General features: G+C 39.6%; 1 non-coding gene across 1 annotated transcript; it reads left to right on the plus strand.

The window, feature by feature from the left end:
- Positions 1-659: 659 nt before the first annotated feature.
- On the plus strand, positions 660-779 carry LOC138140937 (5S ribosomal RNA). The gene has a single exon (XR_011162846.1). It is a non-coding gene; the product is annotated as a 5S ribosomal RNA (ribosomal RNA).
- Positions 780-9,156: the final 8,377 nt, after the last annotated feature.

The following is a 9,156-nucleotide window of genomic DNA, read 5'->3' on the forward strand; positions in this document are numbered from 1 at the left end:
AGGTTTTCTTCCTTTCTTCCGTCTTTCTCTCTTCGTAATTTCGTGTCCGACCTGCGTCGTCCGAAGTCGGGGTGAAGATCGAAGAAAAAACGCCAAAAATAACAACTCGTCAGCCACGCACACCGCGTTCGAATGTCTAACGGTCCAACTTGGATTTTCGAAGATCGCCGAATCCGAGGGACGATAAATAATAATAATAATAATAATAATGGTAATAAATAATAATGTTAATAATAATAATAATGATATGATGATTATAACGATAATTATTATAGATAGGTAAATAGAAACACAGGTCTCCTCTCGAAAATCGGAACTTCCTGATATTACTTACATATTTCGGTCGATCCAAATGTGGGAATCTCGTCGTCGTCGGAGCAAGCAGCGCGGTAGGTGGGGTGAAATTCTGGATTTTCCACCGCCGCCGGCGGTCGAAAAATGTGCGACGCGGGAGATCGCCAGTCCGTCTAGTAGTCTCTCTTGTCGTTAGAGCGTGACGTGGTGGTTGTTGTGGGATTTCCCGTTAGTTCGGTCCGACGTCGGTCGTCAGAGGGTAAGTGCATACGGAAACGAAACGCATCGCGTTTTGATGTTCATATTCGTGCATCGGAATGTTAAAAGCAATATATTTTACACCAACGATCACACCTAAACACCACGGCAACGGCCATACCACGTTGAAAAGCACCGGTTCTCGTCCGATCACCGAAGTTAAGCAACGTCGGGCGCGGTCAGTACTTGGATGGGTGACCGCTTGGGAACACCGCGTGCCGTTGCCCCCCAACACTTTTTGTTTTTTTTTGAAATCCATAGCAACCACCGAACCGATTTGTTTTTCGTGCAGGTATTCGGAAACATGCACAGACCCGTATAATGTAGATTCATAGCTTTAAGTACTAGATAATTAAGAAAACAATTTTTTTTGTCGATTAATTGTAAACAATTGCAGAATAAAAACTCGTCAAACGGTAAAGGTTGTCGTTCGATCACCGAAGGTAAGCCACGCGGGCAGCGGTCAGCACTTGGACGGGTGACCGGTTCATTATATTCCTTCCGTGAGTTTAACAAAGATAACATATGCAAATGTCGTAAGTGCGACGAGGAAGACGGCGATCTTTTAATGTAAAAAAAATATATATTAGGTTACGCGTACATGCCACTTTGACTGCTGCTTTATTTTTTTGGTTTTTAAATAATTAGAGATCTGAATTCAACATATCAGTTCTATGTTATAATGGACAGACAATGTTGTATTCTTGGCCCCTAACACGTTAAGACCAACATAAAAACTAGAATAACTTACCATTCGTTAAACGTTAAACAATTTCGAACCACGTTTTTTTGAGCTCGAACAAACTCATAACACAACACTCATTTATTAGTCACTGGACCATTGTAAAACGAGAAGAGAGAAAAACCATGCGAAACTATTTTTAAAACGAAGAGAATAAAGGTTTTAAATGGTAGGGCTGTATGACAGACTTGTCAATTATCGTGGGGGGTACGGCTGAGATTTATGACGAAATCGAGCGGCGCCGGCGGTCGGTCACTTTCACGAAAGAGGTCTAAACACGGGTCGTTTACGATACCCTCTGGTTACTAGAAAAGTTCTAGACAGATGTTTGTCGGCTTTTCGAGGTATTTATTTGTGAGTCCAAAGACTCAATGGAGTAATATCGGACTGAAATTCCAAGATTTTGCTGTGTAATCCAAAAAACTATGTTCCTCGTAACATTTAACGATGTGTTAATTCAACTATTATTTTAATTTTTCGTATACGTATTTATACTAAAAAGTACAGCGCTTCCAACAGTGAATTGTGAATTGAAAATGTTTCAAAGAAAGATCGATAGTTTTGAAAAAAATTACATATTAATAAATTTAGATAGATTTAGAAGTATACATTGCACTTACTTTTCAAAATTATTGTACTTCTGATTTGGTTGAAATAACATAATATGTAGCAGTCATAGTCTTGTGTACATTGCAGTCGCGGCTGGTGTTGGGTAAAACCTTTATTTTTTAGGGGGTCATTACCCAAATGACCTCATGGACCAGCCGTTCCTGTTAGGTTTTATATATCAAATTGATTCGTCTGTCTTTTTCATCATGCCTTCGAAAAGCGAGCTCCTGTTTCGCCAAAGTAACTGTGACGTCAATTAAATACGATAATAAAATTCGGTTTTTCCGAACTTATTGTGAGTGAGAGCAGTGAGAGCATCTTCTTTTCGTATCCCACCTCCACCCGGCGGCAGTAGTGCAGTGCTTATCAACATAATTACCGGCGTCTCGCCTCCACATTTTGACTTTTTTGTGTTTTATGTGTTCTCTAAGTCCAAAATTTTTAAATTTTTAAAAAGAGATTGCGGTACTATTCCTGTTGCTGAAATTATAATAATATATTTATTAATTTTTGTATTATATGTCTGTGTTATATTGTGTGAATTTGGAACAGCTATATCTAAAAGATATGCTTGCTTTTGTTGTTTATTTAAAATAATAATGTCTGGTCTGTTATGCTGAATGTGAATGTCAGTTAAAACTGTGCGATCAAAATATAATTTGTAATTGTCATTTTCTAAACAACTTTCTGGTTTATAAATGTAATGTGGTTGTGTATCCTTTAATAAATTGAATTTAACTGCTAAATTCATGTGTATAATTTTTGCGAATATATCATGACGTTTTTTATATTCGCTGTGAGCCAAAACGGTGCAAGATCTTGTATTGCAAATATAAAACCCTCAGCTCTTTAAAATATCTCCCATGTAAAGACTTTTGTTTTATATTTGCTATAGTGTCATATCACGAGCTCTATTGAGAAAATAATTTTTTAGTGAAGCAATTTGATTGTGTTGTAGAATTTCTAGATTTGAAAAACCCCTACCACCATTTTCGCGTGGTAAATTAAATCTTTCAACAGCAGATTTGGGGTGATGTTTACAAAATTTTGTAAAGAGAACTCTAGTTTGAATATTTATATTCTTTAAATTAGTTTTGGACCATTTTATAACACCAAAAGAATAGATTTAATTTGATTTGATTGATTAATACCTAAATATTTATAAAATTCTCCTTTATTTAAATTTTTAATGATTTCTCCTTCTTTAGTTATATATTCTAAATTTTCGTAATGACCACGACATATTGATTGATTTTCAGTTATTGTTAAGTTTTATGTCATCCATATAAAGAAGGTGATTTAATTTAATATTAATTTTATAAATTTTAAGAATTTTAATTAACCATGAATGTGGTACTGAATCATAGGCTTTTTTGTAGTCTATGAATTGTTGTTGCATTATTTTCCAAACGTTTGAGACTTAAAATATTCGTCAAATGTTCTTCTTTTTTTAAATCAGAATACCCCTGACAAATCCGAACATTTTGTTTTGCGGTAGATAAAAGTAAACATGGGCCAAGACAGAATATTAATATTCGGTGTGGAATTTTCCTGCGTTCTTGTTCATTTCTATCGAAGTGCTCACGAAAAGTTGTGAATATCAACACTTTGTAATTGTCGTAGTGAAAAATAAAAAAGATAGCTATGGGGCACAACTTATTTCGCACTTCATTAGAAAAGTAACAGTATTAAAATAAAAAAAATATTTTTCTAAATTTCGAACGTTAGGTCTATCCTGACCAGCCGCCAATTAGTGGTATTATTTTATTTTTTGCTGTTTTCCACAATAGTTATTTTTATATTAAATCATTGATTCAAAAAATTGAAATTAAAAATTCAAATTTTTGAAGGAACTCTGAAGTTTCAATGCAGTGACCATGTTGCTAGGTAACTAATAAAAAACAGTGCGTGAAATGAAAAACAGAAATAGTCGTATGCGTTTTGTATGGTTTCTATGGTTTCGATCTTACTAACAATGCAATGAAAATGACCCACTTCAGGCACAGATAACTATGCGTGAATTTCAATTTTTTGAATCAATTATATAAAAACAAAATTGATTTGGCGGCCGCTACACAAAAGTGGTGGGAGGCGAGAACCTGTTTCCGCCGGTCAATTTTAAAATTAATAAATTTTCCCTGGATACGTATTCGACTTATCCGGTACGAGTTATTTTTAAATTAACTTAATGGCCCGTTGCTCTTGTTCTTTTTACATTGAATATGCGATGTTTTGGCATCGTTAGCAATAGTACAATACTCACGCATTTTTAATCTAAAATTAACAAAACTTGAATGGATCGGGATTATCACACTTCTGAATTGAAGTTTTCATTCGTTTAAAATATAATTGATAGTAATACGTAATGCGGATTGCCTAAACGTTGCTTCCATCACGTCAACATCACACATTCACGTTCGCCCGTAGAAATGGCGTGATGCACACGAAATCGATCCAAAAAGGCTCATAATATTTGTGTCACGCGAATCTACGTCGAAAACTAGAAAAAAAAAAAATTCAATTCGAATTTCAATAATCGAAACGATGCGTCGTCGATACTAAACGTAGGTAGTAACTAAAGTGTGATCGGGTGCAATAAAAGTGTCCGTCAATAATCATCATCCGACAATCATTTAATAGACGAACGCTAATTTTTGGCACTCACTCGGACGACAGAACCAGTCCAGACGGAAACCGGGGCGCGGGGTGGGTGGGTGGTTGTATGTCCGTGAATCTGTCCGGCGCGCGTCAACATTTCAGTTATCGTCGCGAGAGTTAAAACGAAAGGTGGTTAGTGTGAAAGTGACGTTTTTTCGTGGAGACACGTTACGAAGGGTGAGTACCTAATATAATATAAAACCAACCGAAAACCCACAATAGTGCCCCGGTTTATTATCGTGAATAGGTGTTTGGTAAATATTTTCTGTATTCCAACTAGCAAGTCTTTTATCAAAAAACTCCGGCAACATGGCTATTGTGGTATTGTTGATACCACCTAACTGAAGAACTTAGTTAATAACTAAGTCGACGATTTTATCGGGAAATTGAACGGAGAAACAAAAATAGCTCTTAGCGACAGTTGCCTGAAGTCGCAAATAACGGCGATTGACGAAATCACGTTTTTTTTATTTTAATTCCAATGAACAATACACAGGGTCACAATTATCTGTTATGTATTCTATAATGTTTTGCAAAGTAAATAATGTGAGTTGTCATGCGTAATATTAATTAGCTAAGTAATTTTTGCAAGTATTTTATGTCAGATATGCAATGTATAATAACGTAATGTTGCAAAGTATTTTAATTTTTATGCTAGGTAGAGATAATAACTCGACAATAACTCTTCTCTAATGAAAAAAAAAATAGAAAATGATTTAGGAACATAAAAAATCTCATTAAAACAGGAACAATTGAAATTAAAATAAACATAACATTCTGTACTAAAGTACAGTTTTGTTCACTCCTTTTTTCAAAGTCTTCTGTCCTCTCATTTGCACATACTGCTATTCCAAAACAGTGAAATTGTCTGTTTCAGGGAATCCTTAACGTTCCTTGCTAATGTCAACAACGTTTTCGATGAAACAAAGAGTCGGAAAAATGTCGGCTCATTGTATTCAATAACATACGCGACTACAAAACCATCTGTATCATTTGTAGGAATCGCGGTTTTTTCGATGAGAATTCGTTCTAATTTTTTCTTTCTTAAAAAAGCTAAGTAATTTTAATTTCACTAAAGATGAACATTTAGGCTATATGCTGGGTAATGCAAATCCATCAACCATCAACTAGGTTGTTCAGCAGATGTACGATTGTTTATTTGATTTCTTCTTCCGAAGAGTTGTATTCTGGCAAAATAGAAATTTATTCATAACATAACCTCAATCAACTAAATTATTTCGAATACAATAACCACATAACTACAAGTTGGATAGGCATGGGTGCAAAATACCGATAATGCATGAAACCTAATAATAATAATAATGACATAATAAAAGTTAATTAAAAATCGCTGTTTCACGTCTTTTTCTTTTTTGTTCGAGAGTTTTTGTGGTTCTGAAAAGAACCGTTTATAAATGTGTCGAAAACGAAAAACATCTATTTCGAACTGGTGTACTTGGTGACGGCTTTGGTACCTTCGGAGACGGCGTGCTTGGCCAACTCACCGGGCAACAACAGACGCACGGCAGTTTGAATTTCTCTGCTGGTGATCGTCGAACGTTTGTTGTAGTGTGCCAGACGGGAAGCTTCAGCGGCGATACGTTCGAAGATGTCGTTCACGAAACTGTTCATTATGCTCATAGCCTTACTAGAGATACCGGTGTCGGGATGGACTTGTTTCAACACCTTGTAGATGTAGATGGCATAGCTCTCCTTCCTCCTGCGCTTCTTTTTTTTGTCGCTCTTGGAAATGTTCTTCTGAGCTTTCCCGGCCTTCTTGGCTGCCTTACCACTTGTCTTCGGCGGCATTTTTCAATTCAATTCGATTCAACAAACTCGCGAACTGCTCTGACTCGTGTGCGTGCGTTAACTTTGCACCACCACCTTTCTGATAGGTAGTGTGTTCACCAGAACCCCACCTGAAAACGGGCTCCCACCAATCGTCACGTCCTATTCTCCTATCACGGAGGCTATAAATTCGAAGCACAGCTACCAGCTTTTACAATCGACGAGTCCCGTCCGTCAGTTTTATTACTTCTCGTGGTGTCTAACGAACGAACTTAAAATGTCAGGTCGCGGTAAAGGAGGTAAAGTGAAGGGAAAAGCGAAATCCCGTTCGAGCCGTGCCGGTCTCCAGTTTCCGGTGGGTAGGATACATCGTCTTCTCAGAAAAGGAAATTACGCGGAACGCGTCGGTGCAGGAGCTCCCGTCTATTTGGCCGCCGTCATGGAGTACTTAGCCGCCGAAGTTCTAGAATTGGCAGGAAACGCTGCCCGTGACAACAAGAAGACACGTATTATACCGCGTCATCTGCAGCTGGCCATCAGAAACGACGAGGAATTGAACAAACTCCTGTCCGGAGTTACGATCGCCCAAGGCGGTGTCTTACCCAACATTCAGGCCGTACTTTTACCCAAAAAAACCGAGAAGAAACCTTAAACGAACGATCGATCCATCTCCGTGGCGAAAACTCAAAATATCGGCCCTTCTCAGGGCCACTATAGCTTTTTTTTTTCGTAAAATGACCGATGCATCTTTTCTTTTTGTATTATTATCATTTACGACTGCAATGCCAAAAGGAAAGCAAGGGGTGTTTACGATCTTGGTACATTTATCAGGTAGTCAGTTAGTAATAATTGTCCGTTGTTTCTCGAAAGAACATCATGTTTCTTTTTTTTCCTCTTATTTTTATTTTGTGGTTCTGAAAAGAACCGATTTTGTATTTCGTATTTTATTCTGGTTTTCTCGAACGGTGAAGAGCGCCAGGAAATTAACCTCCGAAACCGTAGAGGGTGCGTCCTTGACGTTTCAAAGCGTAGACGACGTCCATCGCTGTCACGGTTTTACGTTTGGCGTGTTCCGTGTAGGTGACGGCATCTCGGATGACATTTTCCAAGAACACTTTCAGGACTCCGCGAGTTTCTTCGTAGATCAAACCGGAAATACGTTTCACGCCGCCACGACGAGCCAATCTTCTGATAGCGGGTTTCGTGATGCCCTGGATGTTGTCACGCAGGACTTTGCGATGACGCTTCGCTCCTCCTTTTCCCAATCCTTTGCCTCCTTTACCGCGACCGGTCATCTTTTCAGATTATTTCAACTGACACAAAATACCTGCACACCTCGTCCCTAGGAAGTCAACTACCGCAAAATTTCAACTAACGGAGCCTTATATAGATTCAACGGTTCACCATCGACCAATCGACGAAGTCAGCCGTTGACTTTGTTCACGTATAAAAGTACAATTTAATATGGCGGAATTTTTAGTACCCGTTTACCTTTCGACGCGTGCACGTCTAACGATCGTCAGAGTCGATTTTAATAATTGTCAGTTTTGTTTTTCATTCGTTTCATTCGAAATGGCCAGGACCAAGCAGACCGCACGCAAGTCCACCGGAGGAAAAGCCCCCAGGAAACAACTGGCTACCAAAGCGGCCAGGAAAAGCGCTCCCGCCACTGGCGGCGTCAAGAAGCCCCACCGTTACAGACCTGGTACCGTGGCTCTGCGTGAGATCCGTCGTTACCAGAAAAGTACCGAGTTGCTCATCCGCAAGCTTCCCTTTCAACGTTTGGTGAGGGAGATCGCTCAGGATTTCAAAACCGATTTGCGCTTCCAAAGCTCCGCCGTGATGGCCCTCCAGGAAGCGAGCGAAGCTTACTTGGTCGGTCTGTTCGAGGACACGAATTTGTGCGCCATCCACGCCAAACGTGTAACCATCATGCCAAAGGACATCCAACTTGCCAGACGTATTCGGGGTGAACGCGCTTAAATTTTTCCACATCGTGTTTCGGAAGAACAACACGAAACACGAATTTTATAACAAAAAAATCGGTTCTTTTCAGAACCTCAAACTTTACAGGCAAAAAAAAAAATATATCGCCCTTCAACCGGAAATGAATAAAATAAAAATGTCAATAATCGGTCGGTCCTCTCGATTCGGGTTGGGTTGCGGTCGTTCGTAAAATTTTATTGCATCCTGTCATCACCTACCTGCCAGCTGATGCTATCTATTTTATTTGGTTTCGCCGTAAGGATAGTTTTATTTCTTTTTTTCGTCGTAGATTATCGTGTGGCCCTGAAAAGGGCCATTTGTGCGTGCCCCGTTGCCGGTAGTACGATGATGACGTCGGAACGAGGCACAGCCGAACGAACATGAGTCGAGTATCCATCCACGTTTCTCACTTTTTCCTCTTCGGCGAAGCGGCCTTTTTCACCTTGACAGGAATGGCTTTGGCTGTCTTGGGTTTGGGTGCTTTGGGTTTTTTAGTCGGACCAGCCTTGTTAGATTTCTTCGCTTTGGAAGGCGATCGGGGTTTCGGGGCGGCTCTAGTTTTCTTTTCTGCCGAGGAGGCGGCCGATTTCTTGGCTTTCGCTGCGGCGGCGGAGGCAGCGACGGCGCTCTTCTTTTCGGCAGCAGTCTTCTTCGCTTTGGGGGAGGCTTGTTTTTTGGCTGTCTTCGAGGAAGCCTTGTCGGAAGTCGTCGCGACGGCGGTACGTTTGGCGGATGATTTTTTCGTCTTGGATGCGGCGGACGAAGCGGGTTTCCTCTTGTCGGAGGCGGAGGCGACTTTGGCACCACCGGAGGTGGACGAG

This window comes from Tenebrio molitor, unplaced genomic scaffold (genome assembly GCF_963966145.1).
Source record: "Tenebrio molitor unplaced genomic scaffold, icTenMoli1.1 SCAFFOLD_616, whole genome shotgun sequence".
NCBI classification, from domain to species: Eukaryota; Metazoa; Arthropoda; class Insecta; order Coleoptera; family Tenebrionidae; genus Tenebrio; species Tenebrio molitor.